Source organism: Triturus cristatus, chromosome 1_1 (genome assembly GCF_964204655.1).
Source record: "Triturus cristatus chromosome 1_1, aTriCri1.1, whole genome shotgun sequence".
Lineage (NCBI taxonomy): Eukaryota > Metazoa > Chordata > Amphibia > Caudata > Salamandridae > Triturus > Triturus cristatus.
In genome coordinates this window covers 677,953,428-677,968,510 of record NC_140579.1, presented here as the reverse complement: position 1 = coordinate 677,968,510, position 15,083 = coordinate 677,953,428, and the positions used below count along the sequence as shown (strand labels likewise).

Below are 15,083 nucleotides of genomic sequence, written 5' to 3'. Positions count from 1 at the left end.
GCCATAATGTCGTTGAACTCTTATTAGAGGAGGCAGCGAGCACCAGGCTCAAACAGTGTCAGATGGTAGGATGGTTTAAGCCGCCAGCCAAGCATCACTCTATGCTGTACAGAAGCATGCAGAGGCACTTGATGTGCATGCTGTGCGGACCCTGAACGAGCTGCAGCTAGGCCTCCTTGTTAGATGTGATGAAATCACTCATACCCTTGGGTATGAGGTGTCAGAGCGGTGTTGTACAATATAGTGGCTGCTAACATGTTAATACTGAGGAACAATATAAAAAGCTGATTTTAAAGGTCTGCTCCCCGGTCTCATTTTGCGTTAAAATTCTCCGACAGTCCCTTGATCATACTAAAATACATTGCAGGCTCCCTCTTATGTTTTCCTTCAATGTCCCACAATCAATTAAATTGTAATGTTCGAGGCATATGAGCTGCAGATCTCATACTTCGCATTAGATCGCCATCTGGTGATGGGCTCTGATGCTTGCACCTTGTTGTTGTCTTGGAAGAAGTCTTTGTAGTCCCGAGATAGGTGACTCCTCCCTTGGACGATAGTGCGCATGGGCATCGACTCCATCCTCAGATTGTTTTTTTCCGCCATTGGGTTCGGATGCAATTTTTGCGCACCAGTTCGAAACTTTAGTTTTCAAACTTTTCGATGCGCAAAACTTTTACAAACTTTTCCAATTGACTAGACAACCTCGAAATCTCGACGCACCTTTCATCGCTTTGATTCCAGTCGACGCGGGCCGCTGGGCCTATCGACGCCATAAGGCCTACGGCTCATGGAAAAGACGCTTTTCAAAAAATGCCCCCAGTGTGGAGCAAAATTTCCACGCAGTGACCATCACAAGGTCTGTGACCTGTGCCTCTCGCCAGATCTCGACGAGTCCAACTGCCCAGCCTGCGCTTCCTTTCGATCAAAGAAACCATTCGAGATCGTCGAGCTCGAAGACACGTCATGGCGCAGAGACCAGCTCCGGAACCGGTGGACATATTCGATGAAGGCCCAGATGTCCCAGAAGAAGATTCCGAAGATCTCCAAATCGTGTCAGGCAGAAGACTCAGACGACCCCATCACTCCTGGGCAACGAGTGATTACTACTGCCCCTACCCCAACTCCCACACCAAAGCAGAAGGCACCGGTCAAAACTTCGCCTATTGGCCCCAGTCGTGACCGAGAACACACTTCAGAAGCCCTACCTCCAGGCCCGTCTCCGAAGAAAAAAGACAAGCCTTCCGGTAGCTCGGGACCGAGCAAACCGCACGTACTAGTCCCACCGGCACCTTCGGCACCGAAGCCAAAAGAACACTCTGCTACGAAATCGGCTCTGATTCCTTCCACTTCCAAAGACAAACCGGCCTCAAACATCGAAGCCCATGGATAAGCCGGCGTCGAACACCTCTAAATATCACGCCACGGCTCCTAAACCAAAGCCTAAGGATTCCTCCACGCCTCCTAAGGCCAAAGGGCAAAAGAGTTGGCAACAGCCCAGCTCGGAGCCGAAAAAATTGGCGCCGAAACCGGTTATTGAGGAGGAGGAGGAACTTTTTCATCCGGATCCTGTTGATCCTAAACAGAAAAAGATCTATACCAACCCTAAACCAGGACATGTCACAGCTGTGCCATGCAAGAAGAGGAAATCAGACACAGCACAAACCCCTCCAGTGCCTGTGAAGGACTGTGCCACATCACCTATGCCACCTTCTCCTGTCCTTCCATCTAACACCCCCCCCTCTCCCCAAACCTGTTACACCGCCTCAGCCTGTAACAACTTCACCACATACACCACCTCCAGACGATTATGATGATGACCTTGGGGTGGGTGGTGACCCTAATGTCCCGTTCACCGATCCAGCTGACCCACCACAAGATGATTGGGATTACAAGATCTAATAGATCCCCCAGACCTCCCAAGCCCCCAACCATACCCAACAAAACCATCTCCTCCAGATGATAATATTGGTTTTGGACAACTCATCAGTAGGGCTGCTGTATTTCATGGGGTGCACATGCACTCAGACACACCAGAGGAGGATTTTTTTCCAGACACATTTGAACAGTCCCAGAAGACTGTACAAATATTGCCAATGATTAAAGGGGTGATTAAGCATGCTCTCAACATATTTAAAGATCCTGTATGGGCCAGGATTCTTAATCCCAGGATCGATAAGAAATATAGACCTGCCCCTGACGATCCTGCATACATCAAAGGTCAGATGCCTCTAGATTCATTAATAGTGTTCAATGCTAGAAAGCGAGCTAATTCACAAACCTCAGGGGACGCACCGCCCCCTGATAAAGAATCTAAATTGTTAGACGCATCTGGCAAGAGGGTAGCTGCGCAGGCGGCCAGTCACTGGCGCATAGCCAACACTCAAGCACTGCTGGCTAGATATAGGGCCCATTATGACCAGCTGGAAACCCTATTACAGCATTTGCCTGACCAGTATAAGACTCAAGCAAATGACCTAATCCAAGAGGGCAAACTAATCACCAAGCATCAATTAAATGTGCTCTTGATGCAGCGGACACTGCCGCTAGGTCTGTCAATACTAGTATACTGCTCGGAAGACATGCCTGGCTGCGCATTTCAGGCTTCAACCAGGAGATCCAAACAACCATTCTAAATCAGCCGTTCAATCAAAACCAACTTTTTGGGCCGGCTGTGGACACTGCTCTTGAAAAAATGAAAAAAGATACAGAGACAGCTAAGTCCATGGGAGCGTTGCAGTCTCCGCAAACACGTGGCTCCTTTCGTCGCTCCTTTTATAGAGGAGCCTCCAAGAACGTGGGCACAGATAGCTCATCTTCCTTTAAAAACACCACCCCTCCCCAATAGAGGATATTTCAGAGTAGGTTACAGAGGTAACAACAGTAAAGGGAGAGGCTGAGGTAACAACACTCGTACCTCCCCTGCTGCTAAACAGTGACTTCCCTCCACTCCCCCCAGACCATTCCACTCCGGTCGGGGGAAGATTAACACAGTTCCTATCTGTCTGGAACTCCATCACAACAAACAGGTGGGTAAGACAAATTATCCAATATGGTTACTGCCTGGAACTTACAGTTACCCCCCACCCACCCCACCCCCCCCAAACATACCACCCAGACAGCGTCCAATGTCCACAGACCATCTTACAATTTTGAAACAAGAGGTTTTTGCTTCAAAAACACGCCATAGAGCCAATCCCCTTACTACACCAGGGAACAGGGGTTTACTCCCTGTATTTCCTAATCCCCAAAAAGGACTGGACCCTATGGCCAATTCTCGACCTCAGACCCCTCAATCAGTATATACACTCGGATCATTTTCACATGATCACTCTCCAACAGGTGCTTCCACTACTACTACAAGGAGACTTCCTTGCCACACTAGATCTCAAGGACGCCTACTTCCACATTCCCATACATCCTGCGCACAGGACGTATCTAAGGTTCGTACTGGACGGACAACACTATCAGTTCAAGGTCCTTCCATTCGGGGTCACCACTGCTCCATGAGTGTTTACCAAGTGCTTTGCAGTAGTAGCAGCACACCTACGGAGACAACAGATCCATGTCTTCCCGTATCTGGACGACTGGCTAATAAAAGCCAGATCATTTAACCAGTGTATCCAACACACACATCAAACCATCCAAACACTACACAACTTGGGGTTCACAATCAACTATACCAAGTCGCACCTTCAGCCCTCTCATGTACAGCAATACCTGGGGGCCACAATAAATACTTCCACAGCTCTAGCATATCCCAGCTCAGCCAGGAGGGCCAGTATACAAGCTCTCATCACCAAATTTCAAATCCAACACTCTCTTCCAGCCATAGTGTTCATGCAACTCATAGGCATGATGGCATCTTGCATTTTCATCGTACCTCACGCAAGGCTTCAAATGCGTCCCTTACAGGAATGTCTGGCCCATCAATGGAATCGGGCTCGCGGACAACTTACAGATCTGGTGTTGGTAGACAGCCGCATACATCGCTCTCTGCAGTTGTGGAACACAAAAAACTTGTCCAAAGGGCGGCCGTTCCTCGTGCCTGTTCCACAGATAGTCCTAACAACAGAAGCATCACTGACAGGGTGGGGAGCCCATCCCTTAGCCCACACAGCTCAGGGAAAATGGACCACTCAACAAAAAGTGCTACACATCAATCATCTGGAACTACTAGCGATATTCCTAGCTCTGGGTTTTCACCATTTGTTACAACGGGCGGCACACTACCACGGGGTGGAGTCACATACTGACCCAGTGGAGGAGAATTTTCTCCTAGACACCTTTGACGATGCACATAGGTCTTCTACCTATGCTAAAGGGCGTAATTAAACATGCCCCTGAGGTTTTTAAAGACCCAGTCAGGGCCAGGGTCCTAAATCCTCGTATGGAGAAGAAATACAAAGCCGCCCCCACAGACCCTTCTTACATTAAAGGCCCTGCACCATTGGATTCCCTAGTGGTATCTACAGCTAGGAAGCGCTCAAATTCTCAGGCGTCAGGCGAAGCACCCCCACCTGACAAAGAGTCCAAGCTCCTAGACGCGTCAGGGAAGCGCACTGCGTCACAAGCTGCCAATATATGGCGTATCGCCAATACGCAAGCACTGCTGGCCTGATACGACAGGACGCACTATGATGAGCTAGAGACCATCATGCACCATCTCCCTGAAAAGTACAAGACTAGGGCTAATGAACTGATTCAAGAGGGGAAAACAATAACTAATACCTCGATACACTGTGCCCTAGATGCAGCAGATACAGCCTCCAGGGCCATAAACACCAGTGTCCTTCTCCGTCGCCATGCCTGGCTCAGAGTTTCAGGGTTTAAACCGGAGGTACAAGCCTCTATATTAAACCACCCATTCGACCAAGATCATCTATTTGGCCCCAAAGTAGACAAAGCCCTCAAAAATGAAAAAAGATACAGACACGGCCAAATCCATGGGATCCCTGCAGTCACATACTCCCAGGCGCTCCTTTCGCCGCTCTTACTTTCGGGGCACGGGCAGAAGCTACTCCTCGGATAGTGCATCCATGTCCTACAAATCCCCTCCTCAATCTACCTTCACAAAGGGTTATCAAAGAGGCGGATACAGAGGCAATAATAATAAGGGCAGAGGCAAGACAAATACCGCCCGCTCTGCCACACCTCCTGCCCAATGACTTTTCCCCCGCTCCTTCCAGACCATTCCACTCCGGTCGGGGGCAGACTACAACATTTCCTTCACGTCTGGGAGACAATCACCTCAGACAGATGGGTGACACAAATTATTCACTCAGGGTATTGCCTAGAATTAACATCTACCCCCCCCCCCCCCCCCCCAACATTCCACCCAGGCACCGCCCTATGTCTCAAGAACGTACTGCGCTACTAACACAAGAGGTGATCTCCCTCCTGCAAAAAGGGGCAATAGAGCAGGTCCCTATAAATCAACAAAATTTGGGGGTCTACTCCCTGTACTTTCTGATTCCAAAGACGGACGAGACTCTACGACCTATCCTAGATCTCAGACCTCTAAACACCTACATACATACAGACCATTTTCACATGGTAACCCTTCAACAGGTTCTTCCACTCCTCTACCAGAGCGTTTTTCTCACCACTCTGGATTTGAAAGACGCATACTTTCACATTCCAGTACACCAGGCTCACAGAAAGTACCTCAGTTTTGTGGTGGACGGACAACACTACCAGTTCAAGGTGCTCCCGTTCGGGGTAACAGCACCAAGGGTTTTCGCCAAGTGCCTGGCAGTAGTGGCTGCACACCTCAGAAGACAGCACATTCACGTCTTCCCGTATCTGGACGATTGGCTCATAAAAGCCACGTCCTACCAACAATGTGTGCAACATACCGCCGCTACGGTCCGATTACTTCACCAGCTAGGTTTCACGGTGAACCATCAAAAATCCCACCTGGTACCATCACACACAAAACAATATCTCGGAGCCACCATAGACACCTCAAAAGCCATAGCCTATCCCAATCCTGCTAGGATTGCAAAAATACAGGCTCTGCGTCAAAAATTCCTATGTCAACACTCTCCCAGCAAGAGTGTTTATGCAGCTCATAGGGATGATGGCCTCTTGCATCTTTATAGTGCCCCATGCAAGACTCCAAATGCGTCCACTCCAAGAGTGCTTAGCACGCCAGTGGAACCAGGCCCAGGGATAACTGACAGATCTGGTGTTGGTAGACGGTCGCACCCATCGCTCTCTGCAGTGGTGGAACACCACAAACCTTTCCAGAGGTCGACAGTTCCTGGACCGGTCCCACAAATAATCCTAACAGCAGATGCATCACTCTCCGGCTGGGGAGCTCATCTGTTACATCTCACAGCACAAGGCACATGGACACCACAACAGAAGTTACTCCACATCAACCATCTGGAGTTACTGGCGATCTTCCTCACCCTAAAATCCTTCCAGACGCAGATTTCAGGCAAGGCAGTCCTCATTCGCACAGACAACATGACTGCCATATACTACATTCAAAAACAGGGGGGCACACACTCTCCACAGCTCTCTCGGTTAGCACAGAGCATATGGAGATGGGCAATTCCACAAAAGATTTTTCTCCTAGCCCAACACGTCCCAGGAGTCCAAAACATCGTGGCAGATCTGCTCAGCAGACAGACACAGCAGATCCACGAGTGGGAACTTCACCCACAAGTTCTTCACCCGTTCTTTCAGAAGTGGGGGCATCCACACATAGACCTATTCGCCACCCACAAAAACAAAAAATGCCCAAGCTTCACCGCCAGATATCCACACCCATTGTCCAAAGGCAATGTGATATGGATGAACTGGTCAAACAAATTTGCATACGCTTTTCCACCTCTCCCACTAATTCCATTAGTGGTGCGAAAGCTACAACAGCATTCCCTAACTCTGATCCTAGTAGCTCCAACATGGGCCAGACAACTGTGGTACACCATGCTGCTGGAACTCTCAGTGGTACCACACCAAAAGCTACACCTCTCACCATGCCTCCTAACCCAGAACCATGGAGAGATCAGGCACCCGGACCCAGCTCAGCTCAACCTTGCGATCTGGCTCCTGAGGTCCTAGAATTCGGATACCTTAACCTTCCCCCTGATTGCATGAACATTATCAGGGAAGCTAGACGCCCTACTACTAGAGCGTGCTATGCAGCAAAGTGGAAAAGATTTGTTGTTTACTGCCACAACAACACAATCAATCCTTTAAATGTATCCATACAGCACATTATATGTTATTTACTCCATTTACAAAGGTGTAACCTAGCATATACTTCCATTCGGTTACACCTCGCTGCAATTGCTGCTTATTTACAGAACAGGCAGCACCTCTCACTTTTCATTGTGCCTGCCATCAAGGCCTTTATGGAAGGCCTCAAAAGAGTAATTCCACCCAGAGTGCCACCCTCACCTGTCTGGAACTTGAACATAGTCCTCACACGGTTAATGGGACCCCCTTTCGAACCATTACATAAATGCGAGCTGCAATTTCTCACATGGAAAACAGCTTTTCTGGTGGCCATCGCTTCCCTCAGAAGGGTTAGTGAAATACAAGCACTCACTATACAGGAACCTTTTCTCCAGATGCATCACAACAAGGTTGTATTCCGCACCAACCCCAAATTTCTACCCAAAGTCATTTCTCCATTCCATCTAAACCAGTCGGTAGAATTACCAGTCTTTTTCTCGCAACTCCAAACAGTTGCGGAAAGGGCTTTACACACACTGGATGTTAAAAGGGCTTTACTTTACTACATCCAGAGGACACAACCTTTTGGGAAAACCAAACAGCTATTTGTCTCCTTCTCCCCACCACACAAAGGCAACCCTATTTCTAAATCAGGGATAGCTAGGTGGATTGTAAAATGCATACAGATTTGCTACCACAAAGCAAAACGAACGCTATCGGTTCCCCCTAAAGCCCACTCTACAAGGAAGATAGGGGCTTCTATGGCTTTCCTAGGGAACATACCACTAGATGACATCTACAAGGCAGCGACATGGTCAACACCGCACACCTTCACAAAACATTACTGTGTAGATGTGCAAACCAAGCAACAAGCTAGTGTGGGCCAAGCTGTACTAAAAACACTGTTTCAAACAACTGCAACGGATGCCGGTGGTCGCCGCTAGGGTTGGGTACTGCCATATAATCTATGCACAGTGTATAATCTGCAGCTCATATTCCTCGAACGGAATATGCTACTTACCAGTATGCATCTGTTCTTGGCATGTAGAGCTGCAGATCTATACACACCCACCCGCCTCCCCGGCTACCTGTATCCGTTCCTGTCTTATCTTATTTAGATACAATACACATGGGTTTCTTTACTGTTACTACTATGCTCCATCTTTCCCTGCTGGCGAAAAACAATCTGAGGATGGAGCCGAAGCCCATGCGCAATACTAACCAGAGGAGGAGTCACCGACCTAGTGACTTCCAAAGACTTTCCAAGAGGAAAAACAAACTGCAAACATCCGGGCCCAACACCAGATGGCGATCTATGCACAGTGTATAGATCTGCAGCTCTACATGCCAAGAACAGATGCATACTGGTAAGTAGCATATTCCTTCCTTATTGCAATCACCTCTCTCAGGAGGGTAAGTGAGATCCAGGCTTTAACCATACAAGAGCCATTTTTACATATTCATCGTAACAAAGTGGTTCTCAGAACAAACCCAAAATTCCTACCTAAAGTCATTTTTGCATTTCATCTTAATCAATCTGTGGAGCTACCAGTGTTTTTTCAAAACCCGGACTCCGTAGCAGAGAGAGCTCTTCACACCCTAGACGTCAAAAGAGCTCTACTCTTTTATTGACAGGACTAAATCCTTTCCCAAAACAAAACAATTGTTTGTAACTTTCTCTCCACCGCATAAAGGTAATTCCATCTCAAAAGCTGGGATTGCAAGATGGATCGTTAAATGTATCCAAATATGCTACCAAAATGCCAAGCGCACGTTAACAATTCCCCCTAGAGCGCACTCAACACGCAAACTAGGGGCTTCCATGGCATTCTTAGGGAACATTCCCCTAGAAGACATTTGTAAGGCAGCCATATGGTCTACAACACAAACCTTCACTAAACACTATTGTGTTGACGTGCAAGCCAAGCAACAAGCTTCTGTAGGCCAACACTTTTTGAAACTACTGCAACAGATATAGGTGACCACCGCTAGTGGAGATACTGCTCTACAGTCTATGCTAAGTGTGAGATCTGCAGCTCATATGCCTCGAACGGAAAATGCTACTTACCAGTATGCATCTGTTCTTGGCATGTAGAGCTACAGATCCTCACACGCCCACCCACCTCCCCGGGACCTGTATATGTTCCAGTACTATCTTACTTAGATATACACACACGGACATCTTTCTTTTCTACTAACTCCATCATTTCCCATCATGGCGAAAAACAATCGGAGGATGGAGTCGATGCCCATGCGCACTATCGTCCAAGGGAGGAGTCGCCTATCTCGTGACTACAAAGACCTCTTCCGAGACGACAACAAGGTGCAAGCATCCGAACCCAACACCAGATGGCGATATAATGCTAAGTGGGAGGATCTGCAGCTCTACATGACAAAAACAGATGCATACTGGTAAGTAGCATTTTCCTTTCTCTTGCTACCCAAGTAGCAGAACAGCATCAGCCTTTGATAGAAAGTAATTGTAAAAATATTTCCACTTCAATCCATTGCATTGTCCTCTGGCACTCCATGTACTGCTTAGGGTTTATACCAATTCTTTTGTGAGTTGATACAGTTGGCACAGAATGACTTGAAGAATCTCATCAGTGTGTAAGGGGGGTGGGTCATTGTTTTTTCAGATACCTGCATTATTCTCCTAGAAGCTTCATTAAGTTTAGACCTGAGATCAGTTACTCTGCCTCTTATTGGCTCACATAGACAAATCAAACATTGTAGATGCTCTTTTTCTCTAAGACTGTAAAAATCCAGACTATAATGGGGAAGAATAAGGGTTTGTGGAATTGGGGGGAAACTATAGATGGATTATCCTCACTGACTTAATCTGGTATGACAGTCATGGAATTTTCCCCTCTGCATTATAAACTTCCATTTCTACTGCCTCCTGAATATTTCTTCTTCCAAATGGCTGGTTGGTAAAAACCTGGCTACTGCAGGCAAAGGTGTTCTTGGAGGCACTACTTCACCAGCCACTCATCACATATTGGTTTGAATAGGGGAATTCCGTAGGCATTTGGGTCTTATATGACCTAGAAAATTGGCTGTAATGACATAGCAGAGGAGGATGCAAAGTAGTAGTCTTCATCCTACACGGCATGTCTCCCACAGAAAGATGCACACTGTCAAATTCATGTGTATGGTTGGTTTCCTCGTCTCCCTTGTTTCTTCTCTCACCATGTGATTGACGGTCATCTTTTAGAATAAGTTGTATGTTTTCCTTAACTGGAGATATCTCGTGCCACCAGCAGGTGTATTGTAATCTGCCCTTCCTTGGAGGAAGAAGGAAATTCTGTCAGCTAGGTTCTTGTCTGAGTGAGCAGAGGTTGTTGAAGACTGTTGTGAAGATGACATATACATAGAAAAGTAGTCAATGGGCCTAGGCTTCAATAGATAGAGGTTGTCAACAAAGTGCTGGTCAACAGAGGGCATCTGCCAGCTTGTTAGGGAAGAACCAGTTGAATGTTGAGGAGTTGGCCAATAGGATAATGATTTATTTCTCGACTTTTTATTTTATTTTTTGGTGGAGTTTTATATAGCACAAACTAGACCCGAAGGTATCAAAGAGCTTTACATGAGCACCAGTTACGTTACAGACTGACACGTTAATTTTTGTTAGGCACGGGGAGATTAAGTGATTTGCCCAGAATCACAGAATGTTGAGCGTCCCTGCCGAGACTTGGAGGTGAATGAGAATTTTTGCATGGTTCATGCGAAGAAGTCTGTTGGAGTGAACGGGCACCAGTTTAACTGATCGTTGAAAATGATATGATGGCCTAGGTTTGGCCAATACTATTTATACTTTTAGCCCCATTTTTAGGTCGAGGACTACCAGTCTGCCGAAGGCAGAACCGGAAGTCGGAGATTTAATGTTTCCTAGAGTGGCTATTTAGCCCGCCTCTCTTTTTGCTTCTCCTCCATTGGCTGGCTTCCTAAACGGAGGCCAGCCATTGGAGGAGAGAGCCGTCCCTCCAAATAGGCTCCGTCTTTTTCAGATTCGGGGGCGTGTTCCTTGCTGTTCTTTCCACTTTTTAGCCACGCCCTTGTAGAACAGCAGGAACACGCCCCCGAATCCGAAAAAGTTTGGAAGCTCCCATCCGCCATTTTTAGGTCGAGGACTACCGGTCTGCCGAAAGGCAGAACCGGAAGTCGGAGATTTAATGACTTGGAGAAGAGGGGCTTGATCCAGCCCCTCTTCTCCCCTGTTCTCCATTGGCTGGCCTCGTAAATGCTGGCCAGCCACTGGAGAAGAGGTCAGTCACTCCGATCAGGCCCCGTCCTTTTCGGATCGGGGGGCGTGGTTTTTGCGAAAAGTCTCAGGGAGGAGACAACAGCAAAACACGCCCCCGAATCCGAAAACGACGCTGCCTTTCTCCTCGGAGAAAGGCGGTGGTGTGTGCCTGCTCTTGTTTCTGCTCTCCTCGCTGCTCCCCCTTACATACCCCCACTTCCCATTGTCCCTTTCCTTCTCCCACGAGGGCTCCACTTCGTTTTCGCAGGGGAAGCCCAGCTTACAGCAGCTGTAAATCCGCTTGATGTACTGGAAGAGATGCTGGTGGGGAAAGACGGGCCTGGGGGTCCCGAGGCAGCAGTGCGCACCCGGAGCCTAAAGGGGGCGCTGTCCTCCAGCGCGGCCAACTTGTGGTGCCCGCTGCTCCAGGGCTGGCTCATGTGCAGGCACTGAAGCCGGGGGTCCGCCCTGCCGAGGTCATTGTAGTCCACGCCGAAACCCACATCCTCGGACCTTCCCGCGGCCCAGTGCCGGGCGGACACCCTGTGCCTGGGGTAGAGTGGCAGGGTCCGGCCCTCCTGGAGGAGAGAGAGCAGACAGCAAAGGGCGAGAGCGTCCCACATGGCGCAGCACAGAGGGGTGAAATGGCCGCGGCGCGCCGGGCCGTCCCTTAAATAGGCCTCCCCGGGCCCTGCACAGACTCTCTGGCTGCTCGGACGACATTCACTGGAGGAATCCTTTCTGCGGCTGATGGTCTGAACTCCCCAAACAATGCGCTGCCCATGCTGCGATAATCACTTATATTTACACACCCATCGCCTATGTAAATGGCCGGCAGCGCCTCTGAGGGGTGAAAGTAATAGAACTTAAGAGGAGCAGCGGTGAATAAGAGGAGCAGCGGTGAAAGCACTGCTTAGGCCAGTCTATTCTTGGGAACTGTGCTGAATGTAAACAGTCTATAAAAAGCAAACTTTTTTTTTTTTTTGTAAAGAAGGGCGTGATGTCCGTTAGATGTCTCCTGGATTTAATGCGGTTGATGCCAGCCAGCATTACAGTGGTCGGTGCACACAGCGCCTGCAAGGCTGCCCCAGTTCATACACACTGGTCACCAATTGTGTAGCAAGGATGCCATGGAAACCTGGTGCAAGCAAGGAGAATGTCCCCCTTGACTGCACTTGGGCTATTAAAATACAGCAGCGTTCAGTGAGCCCCCAGGACTCTGGGCCCCTGTGCTACTGCACCTGCTGCACCACTGGTAACTACTCCCCTGTATTTCACCCAACTGTCACTGCTCCGAATTGACATTTGGTGTCCATGTGGACTCAAGGACGAGGTCTTTTCCAGCCTGTTCAAAGCTGACCCGCGTTTTAATGCCTTCGATGGCCTTTCCAGCAACGTTTAAGTCGCAGGGGCTACAGAGACTCCTATCTCGTCAACGCTTTTTAGACCATCCTCGGAGACTAACAGGGGGCAAAAGTACGGGCACTGCAAAAAGTTAAGTTAGAGAGCGCGTGTGCGACAGAAAATGCAAAGTTCGGAATAGAAGGGGCACTGCTCGGGTCAGGTGTTTGTAAATCACTAGTGAGTACTGGGTGGGGAGGGGGCACTCCCGAGGGGAGATTACAGAGTGAGCACAGCAGGGTAATCTGCGCCCACTGACTAATGAGCCCCTTATTGTCTTTTATGTGTGTGCAGAGCCCCTGGAACAAACGCATCGCATTGCTGAGCTAACAGCCCCCATGCACGTTTAGCATGCAGCAGCGGGGGGGGGGGGGGGGGGGGGGGGGTCAGAAAGGAGACTCCCTGGCTGGGCCTGGGGGGTACACGCGGTACAATTACCCTTATCTTCAGGGTTAGGAAAAAACGTGCAGTGAATTCCAACTCAACCCAGAAAGACAATGACAATTACTTTTAACAAGCATTTACAATGCAATGGTCTCGGCATTGGTAAAGTTAGAGCTATTGGCATTGCTCATGACATTATTTTTGTTTGTTTTTGTTTTTAAAACATTTCAAGAAACGGCATTGTCATGAGCAATGCCAATAGCTTTAACTTTAACAATGCCGAGACCGTTGCATTGTAAATGCTTGTTTATCTATCCTCTGGCCGTGAGGATCTTCTTGCTGTTGCTCTCGCGCGCTGCCCGCCTGCTGCGTCCTCGCTGCCCTGCACACCGGGTTTTCACGCTGTGCTTGTTTTTCCTCCGTTGTGCGTTTTCCCTATTGTGCGAGCCATCCGATAGACCCTAACGGCTCGAATTACGAACTTCGTAAGGATCACGCACTTTGCTTGTGACAGAGGAATGAAGCCATTGTCTTGGAGACGCTCCGAGGTTTTTGTGAACCTTCTGTAACTGATGTTATCAGCAAGGCCCTAGGACGAGTTTCGAAGCTTCCATCCACCATATGTTTAATATGCACGCGCCACTTTTCACGGTGTTGCCCACCCCACCACCACCGCCCCTCGCTCCTTGTTTGATTTGTTTGATAAGCCAGGCATGTTCCAGCAACCGGGATTCCATTCAGCCCCTTCACTGCTAGAGAGAGGGGCTGACCAGCAGGATGTCAGCGTCGAGCCGAGAGGTGCGTTTGAAACCGAAAGGGCTGCTCCGCTCCTTCTCCGTGCAGCTTCACCAGGAGCCTAGTGTCCCGAAGACTGGAGGAGCCCCCGGCCTGTGCCAGCCTCGCCTCTTCGACCCCAGGTAACGCTCGCGGCTGTGTATGCCTCCCGCGTGCATTGTTGTTAGCTGATCGCAAGAGCGTGGCACAGGCTTTGCTAACATTGACTAATGATGCTGGTTTAAAATGGTGACTGGTCCACTACACATAAGGAGCCTTGCAGCTCGCTCTGCAGATTTTTTGCTTATTTTCTTTGTTAAATTTTTTAAATACCGGAAACTCAACCCGAAGATATTGCAGCGCTTTGGCTAAACAAACACCGTCAAACCGGAGGCTGCCGTGCTAGTTATGCTTTCATTATTGTGTCTCTTTCCCTGCTCCTCTACCCACTCTCTCTGCTCTCACTCTCCCCTCCCTTCTACCTCTCCCACATAGTCACCGGGCTCCTGCTTCCACATCGGGTACTAACCTGCACGTATTTCTATTGAGGTTACCAGTGCTATTGTGTGACAGCCAACAGTACTGAAACTCGTTTGTGCAGGATGGAGTTTCAAGTTGTCGGGCAATTGTAATGTCTATGGTCATGCGAGCGGCCCGTGGTTTTACATTAAGCAAGGTGCATGAATACAGATAATGCTCAAAACGCCGGCATACAAACACAGGCAGTAAAAGGTTTAACTGCGTTTAGCTTTAAAATGTGACTTGCGCTGTTTTTTGTCTCTGTTTTCGCTTTGATTGAAATTGCTGGGACTAAAGCATCGATGCCCCATTGAGTTGTAAGATTAGAGATGATTTTATGTGCAGGGGCAGGAGATACTCTTTTATGCTTGATAGTAAAACAATTCGGGGGGCATCATTAAAACCTAGACTGGTGTTAAAGAAATATGCATGCCCCCTTTTTTTTGGGAGTGGGGGCAGGCTAAACTAATTGCCTATCGTCTACTACACATTACGAGGCACTGAAGTGCATGACCTGCGGGTTGTACGCTACTTCTTGGAAGCCTTATATTAGTGACTGAACACGTGTGAA

At 48.6% G+C, this 15,083-nt stretch overlaps 1 protein-coding gene across 2 annotated transcripts in view; it reads left to right on the top strand.

Moving 5' to 3' along the window:
- The window catches only part of PSMC5 (proteasome 26S subunit, ATPase 5), a 321,232-nt gene that overhangs the window by 213,215 nt on the left and 92,934 nt on the right, over nt 1–15,083 (top strand). The window lies entirely within an intron of this gene.